Raw genomic sequence first — 16754 nt, 5'->3', positions numbered from 1 at the left:
GAGACGCGAACCTGGTTCACCAGATTACGAGTCCACCGCTCTTAACCACAACACCACGCTGGCTCTCCCTTTCTGTGGGTCATTGGTAGTCTAAATAGATTTAAAAAAAATAATAATGGTATAATTTTTAAAAAAGCATAAGCCAAAAAAAACAAAAGGCGAGCATTTAAAAGTGATTTGCCAAGCTTAATAAAGATGTACATTAGTCTTTAATTCAGACCAAGAGTCTTAAAAGTGTACCTGCAGTTCTGTAGCTTACGGCTACATATCCTTGGGTTTGCCAGCAGATACTGCAGATTGTGTTGAGGTTTTGGCCAGATATAACAGGAGAGAAGGTGGTAACGAGTGGGAGTGAAAGAACTTGGAAGCCAGGAGCATCTTTGATCGGAAGAAACAAGTTCATGCTTTCCTTGAACACTTGTCTGCTCCTTTTGGTCCTGCCTGGTGTGCAACATGCAGTGAAATCAGGAGGAGGCAGTAGGATGTTTTGCATTGCATAGGCCTTTGGACCAGTGATGTCGGTAGTGGTGGTGGTTTAGAAACTGTGACCTAAGCGGAGGCTTTGTACACACCACTGCCTTAAAATGCAGCAAGGTCATTCCCCCCTCCCCCCCCCCCACTGTGTTTGAAATTGCAGAATATGATTGATTGGACAAGTTCCCAAGTTGCCCGCTTGGCACTTGTGGGTATAGAGTGGAAGAAGAAGAGGAGTTTGGATTTGATATCCCGCTTTATCACTCCCCTTCAGGAGTCTCAAAGCGGCTAACATTCTCCTTTCCCTCCCCCCTCCCCAACAAACACTCTGTGAGGTGAGTGGGGCTGAGAGACTTCAAAGAAGTGTGACTGGCCCAAGGTCACCCAGCAGCTGCATGTGGAGGAGCGGAGACGCGAACCCGGTTCACCAGACTACGAGTCTATCGCTCTTAACCACTACACCACACTGGATGCCTTCGTATGGCCTACAATTTCAAGTGGAACTCAAATTGGGGGGTGGGGCACAGCAAAACTCTGTGTATCTCAAGAGGATAGATGTGAGTTGTGTGTACACAGCTTCACAAACCAGCCATGGGAGCACACGGGATGCAGTGTACTGTATGGGAGTGTGTGTACACAGCCGAACAGCTTTAGAAACTCAGATATATAATTATCTAGGCGCCAAACGGCTCCTTAAACCAAGGTTGCAGTCGCCAAAATGGAATATCTAGCTGCCATTTGGGGGCAAGTCGGCGCTAAAGTCTTGTTTTTTAAATGATGGGCCAACATCCGGCTACTTCAGACAACAACCTTGAGCTAATTTTGAACTTCAGTCTCTGGACCCTGCCAACTGCCGTTCCTTTTTGCACAGACCCCAGTTTTCCCCCTCTTTACAACTTTATTGCTTACCTCCCTCACCAGACACCAGCTCCCAGACTCGTAAATCATAACAATGCAAAAGTGAGATAATCTGAGCAAGCACTTAACTGCAGAGACTTGTTGCTGTTGTTTTTTAGTTCCCAGCAAATCCCATTATTGATTTCATGGTTTCACATGGATGTTTTCCAGTAGTGTTGGAGGGGAGTGGGGAAGAGCAATGATTTCACATCTCCAGTTGAGGGGATATTCCAAAGTTGTGGCTCTTTGGCTGCCCTCGGGCTCTGGAACTTAAATTGTTTCTGAACATTTGTAATTAGAGAGGCCACGATGCTAAATCTTTCTAGCCAGCCTGTTTACAGAACGGGCGCCGCTTGGAGTCAGTACCAACGTAACAACAGCCGCAACCCTTTTCCTTTTTAAAAGGAAGGGCAATTTGTAGTTAACAACAAATAAACGAAACAAATGATTGTCCTCTTACTTAGCCAAGCAAATTTGTTCCAGGCTTTGGGATAATTGTAAGTTGGATAGGTGTTGTGTGGTTTACATGGCATATATCCTAATAGCTTGAGTAATTGGAGGAACCGGTTGATCCTGAGATGCTCCCATTTCCTGACCCATTTTCCAAAGCCTTACAGAATCGTAGAGTTGGAAGGGACCTTAAAGATTATCTAATCCAGCCCCCTGCAATGTAGGAATATGCAGCTGTCCTGTATTGGGATTGAACCTGCAACCTTGGCGTTGTCAGCACTATGCTCTGACCAACTGAGCTATCCACTTGACTTGATTTTGGGGAGTGAATGTATACGTATACGTATATGTATATGTATATGTATAAAAAGGGTAAAGGGGACCCCTGACCATTAAGTCCGGTCGTGACCGACTCTGGGGTTGCGGCGCTCATCTCGCTTTATTGTCCAAGGGAGCTGGCGTACAGCTTCTGGGTCATGTGGCCAGCATGACTAAGCCACTTCTGGCGAACCAGAGCAGCGCATGGAAACACTGTTTACCTTCCCGCTGGAGCGGTACCTATTTATCTACTTGCACTTTGACGTGCTTTCGAACTGCTAGGTTGGCAGGAGCAGGGACTGAGCAACGGGAGCTCATCCCGTCACAGGGATTCGAACCGCTGACCTTATGATCAGCAAGTCCTAGGCTCTGTGGTTTAACCCACAACGCCACCCGCGTCCCATATGTATATGTATATGTATATGTATATGTATTTGTGAGAAACCAGCTCCAGGTTTGTAGGTGCTCTGCTCTGATGGGTCTCTCCCCTGTAATATTTGTTTCTGCTTAAATGTGGGGTTAGACTTACTTCAGAAGGAAAAGGTAGCTGGACAGCAGCATATGTTACGTTGCTGCATGGCGTTGTGGGCAATTCCAATGGGGGCTTCCTTGTGCGGACTGGGGCTCCAGAATTTGGAGGAGGGACAGGGTCTACAGCAGTGATGTTGGACGTGGTGGGCTCTGATACTGGCTAGACAGCAGTCAGGTGTTGCTTGATCTACACTCTTGATGCTGCTGTACTAAAAGAAGGACCATTGCTCAGCTGGTAGAAACATGTGCCTTGCATGTGGAAGGTCCCTGACTCAATTCCTGGTATATCCAGGTCAATCCCTGTCTAAAACCTTGGAGAGCTGCTTGCAGCCAGTGTATACAATACTGAGCTAGATTGGCCAGTGATCTGACTTGGTTAAAGTCTGATTCCTATGCAGTTTGCTCTTTTCTCTGCACAGTTGAACCAGGAGACAAAGGGACCAGGGTAAGGAAACTCAAATATATAAACTAGGTGCCAAACGGCTCCTTAAACCAAGATTACAGTCACCAGAACAGAATGTCTAGTAGCCATTTTGGGGCAGGAGCCTTATTTACCAAATGATGGACTGTCTGTGACTGATTCTGAGTTCAACATCTGATTAGTTCAGAGGACAACTTAGAGCTGGGTTGAGAACTCTGAGAACTTGAAGAAGAAAAGTCACTTGATCCAGGGACAGTCCACGTAAATATTGGGCTATTCCTACAGGATATGATATTAGTGTGTGTGAACAGCCCAGATCCAGTTATCCCCAGGCATGCACCTCCAGATGGTAAGCGATGTCAGGTGTCATACTTGGTGCCTAGGCATCTTCACTTGGTCGTGTGTGGACGATAGCCAGGTGCAAAATGCACCTGGCGAATTTCGAATGCTGCTACTGGTCTGGGATGATGGCAGATGCAGATCAACAACATCTGGAAGGAAGCCACAGGTTAAGGTACCCCTTAGTTAGACTGAATTCTGCTGTGTGTTGCTGCTTCTCTTTTCTCCCATTATTTTTTTACCTATAACACATTTGTTGTTGTTTAAATTCACATTCAGGCAGCTGGGGTAGGGTAGTTGAACTACATTAGTAGTTTTGCTGTAATTATTCCAGCCCTTTGTATGTCTTGGTTACTTCTCTTGGATCTGTATAGCACTCCTGTACCGTGATTTTTGTTTTTGTTTTCCAAAGGAAAATTTCAAGCCTCCCATCAAGGAGGAGTTTGGGTGGTTAGTCCCTAGAGCCCCAGAAGAAGAACACTGGAGTTTATTTGAAGATACTGGCACAAGGGCCCATTAGCTTAATCTTATCTCTCTGAAACATCTTGTTATCTGAGCACAGTGTGTGACCTCCACCTAACCCGGTGTTTGAACAACGCCTGTGTAAACAGCACCTTGCTTAAAATGAACTTCTGGTATTTCCAAAATGCCTTCGCTGTCCTCCCAGGTTATTTGGACTAGTCATTTGCTACCACATCGTTATTTGTCAGTTGGGTTTCATGGCTTTCGGGGTCCGGAAGGTGTGATCTGATGCTGTTGCACCCGGCCTGAGAGTCTCAGTTGTGGCCGACTTGAGCAGAAGCTGCTGGCAGTGAAGTTTCTGAACTATATCAAGGATCAGAAAACAAGATAGGAAACGAATCGTGCGGGTGCTCTCAAGCAGGTGGGAATACTCTGAAGCTGCCCTGGCCTGCCCAGGCTTTTCGTTGGCAGCTGTGAAAGCGGGGGAGTCCCAAGGGGGAAGATGATACTTGCTCTTTCCCATAACACTGCCTGTACTTTCCAGTAAGTGCTACAGGGTGAGGCAGAGTTAGCCTTCCTAGAAGCATAGAATTGTAGAGTTGGAAGGGATCCTGAGGGTCATCAAGTCCAATCCCCTGCAATGCCAGAATCTCAACTAGATCACCCACGACTGGTGGCCATTCAAGCTCTGCTTAAAAGCCTCCATGGAAGGAGAGTCCACCACCTCTCGTGGGAGTCTGTTTCACTGTCAGAAAGCTCTTCCTGATGTTTTTTGGAATATCCTTTCCTGTAACTTGAAGCCATTGGTTCGTGTCCTCCAGAGCAGGAGAAAACAAGCTAGTTCGCTCTTCCACATGAAAGCCCTTGAGATATTTGAAGATGGCTATCGTATCTCCTCTCAGTCTCCTCTTTTCCAGGCTAAACATACCCAACTCCCTCTACTGTTGCTTGGTTTCCAAACCTTTATCATCTACGTTGCCCTCCTCTGCACACGTTCCAGCTTGTCAACATCCTTCTTAAATTGTGGTGCCCAGTATTGGACACAGTTCTGAAAGCTCTTCCTGATGTTTAGTCGGAATCTCCTTTCCTGTAACTTGAATCCATTGGTTTAAGTCCTACCCCCTGGAGCAGAACCCAGATGTTTTCTACGGCTCCCATCAGGCCCAGCTAGCATGGCCAGTGCTCAGGGATGATGGGAATTGCAGTCCTAAATGTCTAGAGGGCACAAAATGGGGGAAAGTGGGGCTTACGCATAATGTGTTATAAGGTCCTGCTGCTGTGCATCTCTTGGCCGTCCATGGAGTTCCATGAAGCCCATTGGGTGGCAAAGTGGAATGTTAGAGTGCTGCCCATGTCTCCCATTTAATATCTCTCTGGAGGGGCTGCCTCTCACTTTGAGACGACTGCATCCACCAAGCTGAACATAGTCCACTGCGGGGAGAGGCTCTGCTTCGTAACATTGCTGATGTGCTACTGGCCTGGCAGCTGCAGAAACAGAACTCTTATTAAACACATGGTGAATCCCAGTGTGTGTGTCTGGTGTGCTGTGTTTGGCTTGGTGGGCCACCAGTTGTGCAGAGCTGAACTACGCGACATTTACCGTATTTTTTGCTCTATAAGACTCACTTTTTCCCTCCTAAAAAGTAAGGGGAAATGTGTGTGCGTCTTATGGAGCGAATGCAGGCTGCGCAGCTACCCCAGAAGCCAGAACAGCAAGAGGGATTGCTGTTTTCACTGCACAGCGATCCCTCTTGCTGTTCTGGCTTCTGAGATTCAGAATAATTTTTTTATTGTTTTCCGCCTCCAAAAACTAGGTGCGTCTTGTGGTCTGGTGCGTCTTATAGAGCGAAAAATATGGTAACTCCAAAGCGTCAAGCCTTCGTAAATCCCCAGTATATACCAAGGGAAGGAACTCGGCTTTTCCAGATGCCCTTCTCAAAAAGTAGCATGCAGCGCATTCTACGCTCGATAAATAACGCGGGCATCGTTCTCCGGGCGTTGCAGTTCGATCGCTCAGTTAGGCTAATTCGCCGATAAGTTGATTGCTTTACTTGCCAGTTTCTTCAACAGCACAAATCCTCGCTCAAAAGTGTAAGATGGTGAAGGGGGAGAAGATAAATAAAGCTGGCAGCCACAGTGCCTGCTTGCAGTGGCAGTCCATCAGTTCTGTATAGACAGGAAACACCTCTGCAGTAAGGGATGTTTGAGGATAACTAGATAACTCTTGATGATAACTTTTTGGATCATTCGAAATGCATTAATCAAGAACGTTGGAGCTGGAGCAAACCTGCAAACCTTTCCCTTTCCCTTCCCCTGCTTTTTTTTTATTTAAACAATGCAGGTACCGCCGCAGTGCCGGTCCAGGGATCCGATGGACTGGACTTGGCAGAAGCATCACAGTGACAGCACTGTGACAGATGATGCAATGCAGCAGCAATAGCCTCTGAAAATCAGGGCAGCAGCTGTTCTTCCCTCAAACATTCCTTGCTTTAACCAAACCACTTTGCTTGAGGATCCTTACAGCTGGAGAGTTGGGGGGCTGTTTTGAAGCTCATTCCTTGTGGAGTTTGCTAGGTTTCTGGTCCGACTGCAGCTTTCAGAAGGCCATTGGTAGGATCTTACATCGGGGCACATCTTACATTGCCAGCAGGCTTACCTTGCTGCGGCAGTGGAAACAGGGAAATGCTGTCCAAATTTCCCATTGCTCTGGATTGTGAGAAATTAAAAACATAGCTTAACACTCAGCAGTGGGCTTTCCTGGGCCCATGGCAGTTGCCCAGTGGTCATGTATTGATGCCAGGCCTGTTAGGTTTAAATCTTAGTGAGATATGGTGCTTTGTCAATGTTTTTTATTTTTGTGTGTGTGTGGATGAATCAATATGGAGTTCTAAGTATGTTATTCTAATTGATGCTGTAATAGTTCTAGGAGTTGCTCGTGCGTAAGTTGCCGCCACTCCTGGCTAGGTTACCTGGTTGAACCCTTTCTGTCTGGACAGCCCTTCACTTCGTGGCTGTCTCAGTTGCTGGCAGAATCCGTCAGTGGGCGTTTCTTGAACCTCTTCCAGCAAAGAAGTTCTTTGACGCCAAGTCTCCTCCTACTCTCCCTGTGCGGGAGTCTTCTGCGCAGGGAGGGTGTGGGCAGCGGAGGACCCGTGCTCTCCCCGCTGGTCTCCAGTGAAGAGTCCTGGAGCCCCCTCGCCGATTCCCCCTTCTGCCCCCCTTCTCCACTGGTGCTACGCTGATTTCCTTCCCCAGCAGATGGGCTGCCTCTCTCCCTACTGGGACCCTCTCCGGCATCCCTCTGGAGCCTTCCCTCCGCCTCTAGCTCCGATGGCAGTTCCCTGACACTCGGGTTACAGACACTTCAGGTTACAGACTCCGCTTGGATGCTTTTGGAGATGGAATGCCAAACATACATAGACCTCGGTCCGATCTAGCAAAGCCATTCTTATATCTGCTTGCATTCTAAATAAGTGGCTTGGGTTGCCGAAATGCAAACCACTTTGGCACAATGAGACAACGCAGCCTGTTTCAGGCCTGCAAAATCTCAACATCTTTGGGTTCGATTCCAGCAGTATTTGCGACGTGGCCTCAGAAGAGAGGCTGGGTAGAGGGGGGAAGAGTGTGCTTTTTCCCTGGAAAGGGAAACAGTCTTTGTATGTTTTATTTATTATTAAAAGGTTTCTACCACCCTTCATCAAGTACGGTTTCAGGACGGCATGCAACATGTGCTAGTCATAAAACGAGCTCACCTTCCAGGATATGCCAGAGCAGATTTTTAAGTGTCTGGGGTTAAGCAGAAAGGTGGAAAGGTGCCTGCTTCTAACTGTTTGCATAAGCAACCTCTTTTGCCAAGCTGGCGCCGTCCAAATATTTTGGACTACGGTTCCCATCAGGCCCAGCCAGTGCCGGTTGGCAAAGGCTGACATAGCTGATTCTGCATGCTTAATTGGCTGCAGGGAGAAGAGGCAAAGGAACATCTGGGGAGAGGCGCAGAGACTCATGATACATTCCAGTGTAGCATTCCAGCTTTTCTGTTCGCTGAGCTATACCAGAATCTCTAAAGGCTGAGAGGATGGGCAGCTCTCAACGTGTGGCCCACTAAGTTGAAAGCAGTCTGCTGTGGGATCTCGAAACCCCCTTTTCTTCCACCTTATCAAAGCTTACAAGGCTCTGAGGGCCTTCTGGCAGTTCCCTCACTGCGAGAAGTGAGGTTACAGGGAACCAGGAAGAGGGCCTTCTTGGTAGTGGCACCCACCCTGTGGAACGCCCTCCCATCAGATGTCAAGGAAATAAACAACTATCTGACTTTTAGAAGACATCTGAAGGCAGCCCTGTTTAGGGAAGTTTTTAATATCTGATGCTGTATTGTATTTTTAATATTTTGTTGGAAGCTGCCCAGAGTGGCTGGGAAAACACAGCCAGATGAGCAGGGTATAAATCATAGATGATGATGATGATGATGATGATGATGATGATGATGATGATGGCGTGTCAGGTCATCTGACCAGCTCAGAAAAATGACTAGTTGACGTGGTTCAGAGGCCAGCGATAAGCGCATGGTTTAATGACTTTGGGACATGGTGTCAGTTGGACGACACATTAAAGAAATGGAAGGAGGAAGACCTTGACACAAGATTGCTGGATTGATGTTCGGGCTGCAGCTTCGTGTTTCCCGTAACGGGGAAGTTTTCCCCCGAGTCAGCAGTTTGGCGTGTTTAACTGAGTTTTGCCTGACTGACTTCTGCAATCCACAACCATTTTTTAGTCTGTGCATTTGCCATCTCGCGTCCGCTAAAATGTTTTGGTGCTTAACGGTCATGGCAGAAGTGTCTCTAGGACCAGGGTGAAACTGTAAAGTTCCCTTGTTTATTTTTGTTGTTTGCCGGTTGTTGTTCATGCAATCTTGTTATAGTTACAGTTCTGACACGTTGCTTTTTTGTATGTTATATTTGCTGCTGTATTGTTTTGCTCTGTTGTTAGGAAATCCTTTTTGCACTGTTTGGTTCTGAAATGTTTTGTTTTCTTTGCCGTAAACCACTTTGAGCACGATTTTTGTGTGTGGAAAAACAGCATACAAATATGAGGAATGAATGAGTTTTTCTGAAATCAGCAAGTGCAGTGAATCTGCTGGCTGAGGGTCAAAACTGATGGAACCCAGGAGAAATACTATCGGATCTGATGTGGGGTGGGAAACATCTGATTACTATTCTTTTTATTAGAGTAGTGGTGCTGGGAAAAAGGGGGAATTCACCTCTTCCTAAGTAGTTTCCCCAGTCTAAGGCACACAGACACACACACTTCCAATAGCCCTTCTTGGAAAAACTACTTGGAAAAGCAGTGTTAGAAATTAGCCAGGCACCAGGTGCATTTGGTGACGGACGCAGGTCCAATTGTGACCACAAATTAATGAAAACAACAATAACAATCTCTATTGCAAAAAGCCCCTGGTGCCTAGACATTCTATTATGGCAACCGTAACCTAGGTATAAGATGCCATTTGGCGATTATGTTCTATATCGTGAGTTTCTAGCACTGCATATAAGACACCTGTTGTTAAGTTGTGGGTGAACATATCAGACGACACAGCGATTCTTCAAACAGCTCTTGTTTATTCACAGGCCAGAACAGAACTGAACTGCAGGGTTCAGCCAGCCTGCTTATATAGAGCTCCACTAGAACGCAACAGTAACCATTTTCTGTAACTATCCAATCACTGAACGACACTTTCAATCCCTTATTTCCATTTGTGGACCTGAGTGAAAACTATCTACAGTATTCCCCCTGCTGGCCCAGGGTGAGAACTTCAGTACATAACACCTGTATTCTTTCCTAGTGGGATAGCTTTTTCATGGATTTAGCCTGGGGGAGATGACATGAAAGGAATGTTTTTGTTTTGTTTTGTTTTTAAAAAAACCCTTTCAAATTGCTGCTGCTTAGATAGCATTGGAGCAGTCCATTCAGCCATTCAACAGAATAACAACAATAATTGCATAATGAATAGCAAAATAGTTGTGGCATAATATAAATAAAATGTAATTAATCAATTTATAATCATTTTTTATAGTTGGAAGATCTAATCACAGCCTTCTTATCACGCTCGAGCCGTGGTTAAACCAGGATGTATCCAATTAACCATTGTTTCCTGTTTCATCCAAACCAGGAAACTATGGTTACGAGTTTTGAAATAAACCAGGATATCAAGCCAACTAAGCTATATCATTACAGCTTGCACTTTCATAGTCAACACAGAGCCTATTTCACAATATGCATAAAGGAGAAAGAGAAGAATTGGATAGAATAAGTGGACTAACCAGGAAACCTCTTGCCTCAGAATTTATCAGCTAGTGTTGAAGTTGTCGTTGCAGACCTTCTGCACTTTTATGCTTTTCTGGAATTTCTTCAGAATGCCTAATATCTTCATGGCTTAGAAGACACAGTGATTATACCAACAGGCCTTTGCAGCTGTTTAACTTTGATTACCCAGTGATTTTCTGTTTAATATGTTCCAACTAATGTTCCACCTTGATATTTTATGATGCGGCAATACAAAAATACTTCAATAAAAAACTGAGCGACTAAAACCTAGGCTTATTGCATATAAGCAAAGTGCTAGTTCATGCTGCTCAATCATGCCTGTTCTTTTTCTCCCTGTGCTGCGCTGGAATGAAATAAACCAGAGTGCTGGCTTAGCGTTCCATGAAAACCAGCACTTGTGGCTTGCTCCCTCCCCAAACAAACCACAAGCTGTAAGCCAGGAACAGACTTTGGCTTCTGTTCATGGTTTGTTTGGAGCAAAACAAACCATGAGTGCTGGTATGTTAAGGCAGCACTTGGGTGTGTTTCCTTCTGCCTTGGCATAGGGAAGTGAAGGGTGCAGTTGAGCAGTGATCGCCAGCATGCTGGTCGTTCACAATAAGCCATAGTTTGTGGCTTACCATTACCATTAAGTGTCAAGTTTGGGTCTGGATTGAAATTCCTGCTCTTAGGGTGTCTATAGGCAGGTAACAATTCCCCTGTCAGTAACATCAGAATGATGATGATGAAGAAGATGATGATGATTTATTTCTACCCTGCCGATCTGGCTGGGTTTCCCCAGCCACTCTGGACGGCTTCCAACAGAAGGTTAAAAATACAAGAGGCCCAGATCCAAAATGTTGGGAGGATAGAGGACTTTCAAAGAGTCCCTGTACCACCTACCCACCATGGTTTGTAGACTGTGATAAATCTTTTTTTAAAATCAATTTTATTGGAATATAAAGAAAAATACAGAACATTATCAAATATCGTTTTCCCCAAACTAAAACATTAATCTAAATAGTCTATCAAAGAAAAAATAAAAGAAGAAAGAAAGAAGAAAAAGAAAAGATAGAAAGAAGAGAAGGAAAGAATAAGAAGAAAAAGAAAGATACTTCTGCTTCTCTGTCTTCCAATTATATATAAAGTAATTATTCAAAATATGTGACATCTGCACTCCAGAACATTTCTAGCTGTAAATAGCATCCAGCTTTTCCTCCTTCTGTAGGATGATATTTTCCTCAGTCCCCCTCCCAGGCCTCCCACCCTAGTTTATCACTCAGGGAGTCCATTATAATTCTTCTTTAATCCATATTTTCTAATCTTCTGGATTAGTATTTTTCTGGCTCTTTGCGACTCCTTTCTCTTTAAGGATTGCCACAAATTTCAATCACGTGGTAGTCCAGACCATGATGAATTATTGATTGATTGACCTCCTACCCACTGCTGCTGCAGATGGGACACAGATTTGAGCACAGTGAACATAGCACCGAGTTCTAGTGGTAGTACTTTAGCATGGAAGGGGCTACTTAAAATTGCCATTGGCCTGGTTCCTGGAAGAGGCAGGGTTTTTTTGGCCTCAGGTGGCTTTTCAGCTTGATCGGATCCTGGCGCCATCCCCGACTTTTATATCATGGGGTTGTGATGAGGTCAAGGCAGAGAAAGATGGTACAACGTTTTGCATGCGAAAAGCGCATCATATAAATAGTCAACATAATAACGACTATAGATGGGAAAGAACAGTGTTCCTCTGGGAATTTTTAATAACACCGTTTTACTGCTTGGCCATCTCTCTGTACAGTAATGCTACCCCTGAGCGAGGCCGAGGGGAGCAGCGGCCAGGCCTTGCCTCACGTCAAGTCATTTCATAAATCCTCGCTGGCTTGGAGTGTTGCAGTAATGATAGATTACGTTTACTTCGATGTGTTTCTGGGGGTGGTTGCCTAGTAGCAGGGATCCTGTTTCAGGAAGTTAACACTGAGAGTTTTATCTGCCGAAAGATCTTCAATGTCTTCCCCGTTTTAAGAGGTTCAGGCTTGACGTAAGGGTGCTTTTACAAAATGCTTGCCAGCGTTTCAGGGTATGAATCAAGGTGCTGGCTTTTTAAGAGCTGCCACACTGCACTCTGTTCCAATTTTTTTTTGAACAATAGCATTTTCAGCAGACTTTTGGTTTGTACCTTATTTGTGGCAGCCGAGTGTTGGCTTATTTCTCTTGCCACGTGGCTAACCGTGGCAGGGAAGGATTTCATTCTGGAAGGTCATGAGGTTCTGGGCCATGTATATATATGTGTGTGTATAGGTAATGTTTGCATGTGTCAGGAACTGCCATCAGCTCAGAGGCGAGAGGTGGAAGGGCAGTTGGGTTACAGGGAGACTTCGAAGATCGTGAAAAGCAGCTCTTCCTCCGGCGAGGAGGGAAGCCCCGCCTCCAGTGGGAAGGGATGCAGGGCTCGGAAGATGCAAGAGAGAGCCGCAACACCGAGCCTGAGCAAAGTGGGGGGGAGGCAGGTCCCCCTTTGCCCACGCCCTCTCTGCACAGTCGGTTTACGTGCAAGGGAGGGATAGAATGGGGGTCAAAAGTGCTATACTGGGGAAAGTTTAAAGACCGCCCACTCCCAGATTCTGCCAGCGACTGGAATTGAGACACTCTGCACTGTAAATGTTTTGCACAGATAATAAAGCCTTGAAAAGACTAGTGGGAGTCTTGCCTGTTCGCTCTCGAGCAACCACGCCGGCATACATAACAGCAAGGAACGGTGAGGACACTGATTAGTGTTGGCAGACTGACTCCACATTACAGAGACGTCTGCAAATGTGACCTGAAGCCTGGCAAGATCAACCCCGCTGTGTGGGAATCCCTTGCAGATGACCACAGTGCCTGGAGACGGGCAGTCAAGCCGTGCATCCACAGAAGTGACCAGAGGAGGACTGACCACTGAGAGGAGCATAGAGAGAAGAAACACCACATTGCACCTGCAGCAACACAACCAGACCCTTTCATCTGCCCAGTGTTTGAAATTAGCCAGGTGCCAGGCGCGATTTGCTCCTGCCTGTTGGCCACTTGCGACCAAGTGAAGATGCCTGGGGTGCCAGGATAGTGCCTGACATCTCCACCATCTGGAGGTACATGCCTGGGGATCCTTGGATCTAGACCAGTGTTTCTCAACGGTTTTCCAAATCAAAGTTCTTATAAGCTTAACTTAAACACTTAACATCATTCTATCTTACCAATTCAACATTAAACATATTGATTCATCACTTAACTTATTTAAATCCTAAGCCAATCTAGTACTTACAACTCCCATTATTCCTAGCCAGCATGACCAGTGGTCAGGGATGATGGGAGTTGTAGTCCAACAACATCTGGGGACCCACAGGTTGAGAACCGCTGATCTAGACTGTTTTCACACAGTGATACCCCATCCTGCAGGATTCCTACAGTTACATTTCATCTGCACAATTAGAATGAATTTCAGGAACCAAAACACTTTTTATGTGCAGTCCGAAGCATCATCATGGTGGTGCCATTGCAGGATGATACTCAGGTGAGAGGAAAGTCAATTCACTGAGAACTAAAGCCTGTGGCCCATCGGATGATGCTAGACTACATCTCCCACCATCCCTGAAAGTTGGGCTGATGCTAGGGAATCCCGTTTCCTCTAATGCCTGAACCTCTTCATGCACCTTATGACATGGTTTGCAGTCCACAAAAGCTTAACGCTGCAGTAAAACTGTACACCTGCCAGAAGGGTCTTTGCTATAATAGCAAGGAAGCTTGGAACTGGGAGCACGTAATGGTGTAAATACCATTAGCTCCTGAAGTTGGCCTGAGAATATTTGGTGCCATTTGTTTGTGTTTAAATATTTGAACTACCTTGGGGGAAAGGCGGTGTATAAATAAGTCCAAATAGATATGCAGACAACATCTGGATGATGTCCATACCTCTGCACTAGCGGGAAGGGAATAGAAGCAGATTTGGAGACATTTGGGAGAAAACTCATAGAGAGGAAAGGTCAATGATGAAATGAGCCTCTGCCTGGCTATTGCCTTGATTGGTGGTTGTGAACTGGGATTTATGGGTGCAATATACCCCGTTCTATCTCTGAAACCGTGTGCCTTGGATTCTGTATCCCACGGGTCCTTGGCAGAAGTCCTCACTTGGTGGTGATCAGCATGAACCTTTTACATCAGTCTCACTCGGATATGTAGTTCTTATCCAATGTGGTGGTTCTGGAAACACAAAAATAAGTACCAAAGCCTAGTGTGGTGTAGTGGTTAAAGTGCCAGACTAGGGCCTAGGAGACCAGGGTTCAAATCCCCACTCAGCCATGTAGCTCATTGGGTGACCTTGGCCCAGTCACAGTCTCCCAGCTTAACTTACCTCACAGGGTTGCTTTTAAAATAAAATGGGGAAAGGGAGATCCATTTAAGAACAGCCTGCTGGATCAGTTCATTGTAAGACACCTTGAGATCTGTGGAAGAAAGGTGAGTTATCAAAATAAATGAACAAAACCAAGGTGACTTTAATAATGTTGTTGTTGTTGTTGTTTTCAAAAGCAGTGCTACACCACACTTCAATTGTAGAAAAATTCCCCTGGCCCATTTACAGTCTGTAAATAAAGCAGCAATAATCCCACCTACGATAAACAGTGGTTAAAAGCAGAAATCAAACCCCATCAAAGATTAAAAGCTTTGGAAAAGAAAAAAGGAATTTTTAGTGTTCCAAGACATCATTTGCTTGCGCTTGAGAGTTTTGTCAACCAAATCTAAGCCTTAGTAGATTTTTTCCTCTGGCCTGAGAGATAAGTTTCTAGAAGTCACATTAAGAATCGGTAGCAGGAGAGAGATTACAGAGCAGTTCATTGGTATCCAATTGCTTGCTTTGAATCTCAGCCGAGTATTCCCACTGTATTGTTACGCTTGGGGGCAACTGAGTGTGTTTGTAGTTTTTGTGTACTGTTCTCTTCTTCTTCTTTGTATCCCCCTGGAGGGAGCTGGGCAGCTGAACGGGGTGACCATCACAACTGCCTATTTTGTGTTGTCTCTCGTTGCCTATCGTGGAACGTAGGAAGTGGCCTTATCCCTAGTCAGACCATTGGTCTGTATTGCCCACACAGGCTGGCAGCAGCTATCCAGGATTTCAGACAGTGATGTCTTGCAGCCCTGTCTCACAACCTGGGACTTCAGGCCTGGTTTTTAAGCTGGACCCAGAGCAAACGTCTGTGCATATGCACACTTAAGGCAGCTCCACCTTAGACATCTCTACTGGCAAATGGAATTGTGTTGTGTGGATGCAAACTGACCCAAATATGGACTCCTTCGTCCCCCTTGCCTAGAAAGCTGAACCCTGCTGGAAGAGGCTTCCCTTCCATCAGTGCTGGAAACTCAGATATATAATCTAATCACCAAATGGCACCTTAAACCTAGGTTATGGTCACCACAACATGGCATGTCAAGGCAATAGGAGGGGGGGTTGCAATGAAAATAATAATAATAATAATAATAATAATAATAATAATAATAATAATTGTACTGCTTTGTATTTTAAAAAACAAATGTCAAAGCCATTTACAACATCAAATAAAACAATCCAGGAAATAACAAATTCAAGCTTCAAGGAAAATATTTCAGATCCATTTTTAAGTGACATTTTGCTTTCTCTATACAGTGGTACCTTGGGTTACATACTCTTCAGGTTACATACACTTCAGGTTAAAGACTCCGCTAACCCAAAAATATTACCTCAGGTTAAGAACTTTACCTCAGGATGAGAACAGAAATCGTGCAGCGGCACCAGGAGGCCCCATTAGCTAAAGTGGTGCTTCAGGTTAAGAACAGTTTCAGGTTAAGAACAGACCTCCAGAATGAATTAAGTTCTTAACCCGAGGTATCACTGTACAGTCATACCCCGTGTTGCGTTTGCTTCAGGTTAAGCGTTCTCAGGTTGCGTCCCGCGGTAACCTGGAAGTACTGGAAAGGGTTACTTCCAGGTTTCGCCGCTCGCACAGACGCTCAAAATGACGTCATGCACGTGCGGCAAATCACGACCTGTGCACACACAGGCGTGGGTTGCATTCTGCTCAAGTTGTGAATGGGGTTCCGGAACGGATCCCGTTTGCAACCAGAGGTACCACTGTTTTTAATTAACCTACTTGATTTATATAGTTACCTCATAGCAGAATTACTCTAGGAAGCCAGTGTGTTGCAGTGGTTAGAGTGTCGGACTAGGACCTGGGAGATACCAGGGTTCAAAGCCCCACTCAGTCAAGGAGCTCACTGGGTGACCCTGGAGTCAACCACAGCCTCTTAACCTACCTCACAGGGTCGTTGTAGGGATTACCAGAAGAGGGGGCTGAACCATACAAATGCAGCCAATAAGCTCTTTTGCTTAACCTTCTTAAGAAAGCTGGAGGGGCCAGCCAGATGGAGATGGAATCCAGAGGTCTCCATGTGGTCGCAGTTGGACTCGCGCCAGTCGCAAAACACGCCTGATGCCTGGGGAATTTTGAGCGCTGCTTGTGGTTCTTGGGTTCACGAGTTCCAAAAGCCATCTGTTCATGGA

At 45.6% G+C, this 16754-nt stretch overlaps 1 protein-coding gene across 3 annotated transcripts in view; it reads left to right on the top strand.

The window, feature by feature from the left end:
- ATP10A (ATPase phospholipid transporting 10A (putative)) overlaps nt 1-16754 on the top strand; it is a 148357-nt gene that overhangs the window by 29371 nt on the left and 102232 nt on the right. The window lies entirely within an intron of this gene.

Source organism: Podarcis gaigeae, assembly GCF_964106915.1.
Source record: "Podarcis gaigeae genome assembly, chromosome: 4".
Lineage (NCBI taxonomy): Eukaryota > Metazoa > Chordata > Lepidosauria > Squamata > Lacertidae > Podarcis > Podarcis gaigeae.
This window is presented reverse-complemented; position numbering and strand designations above follow the sequence as displayed.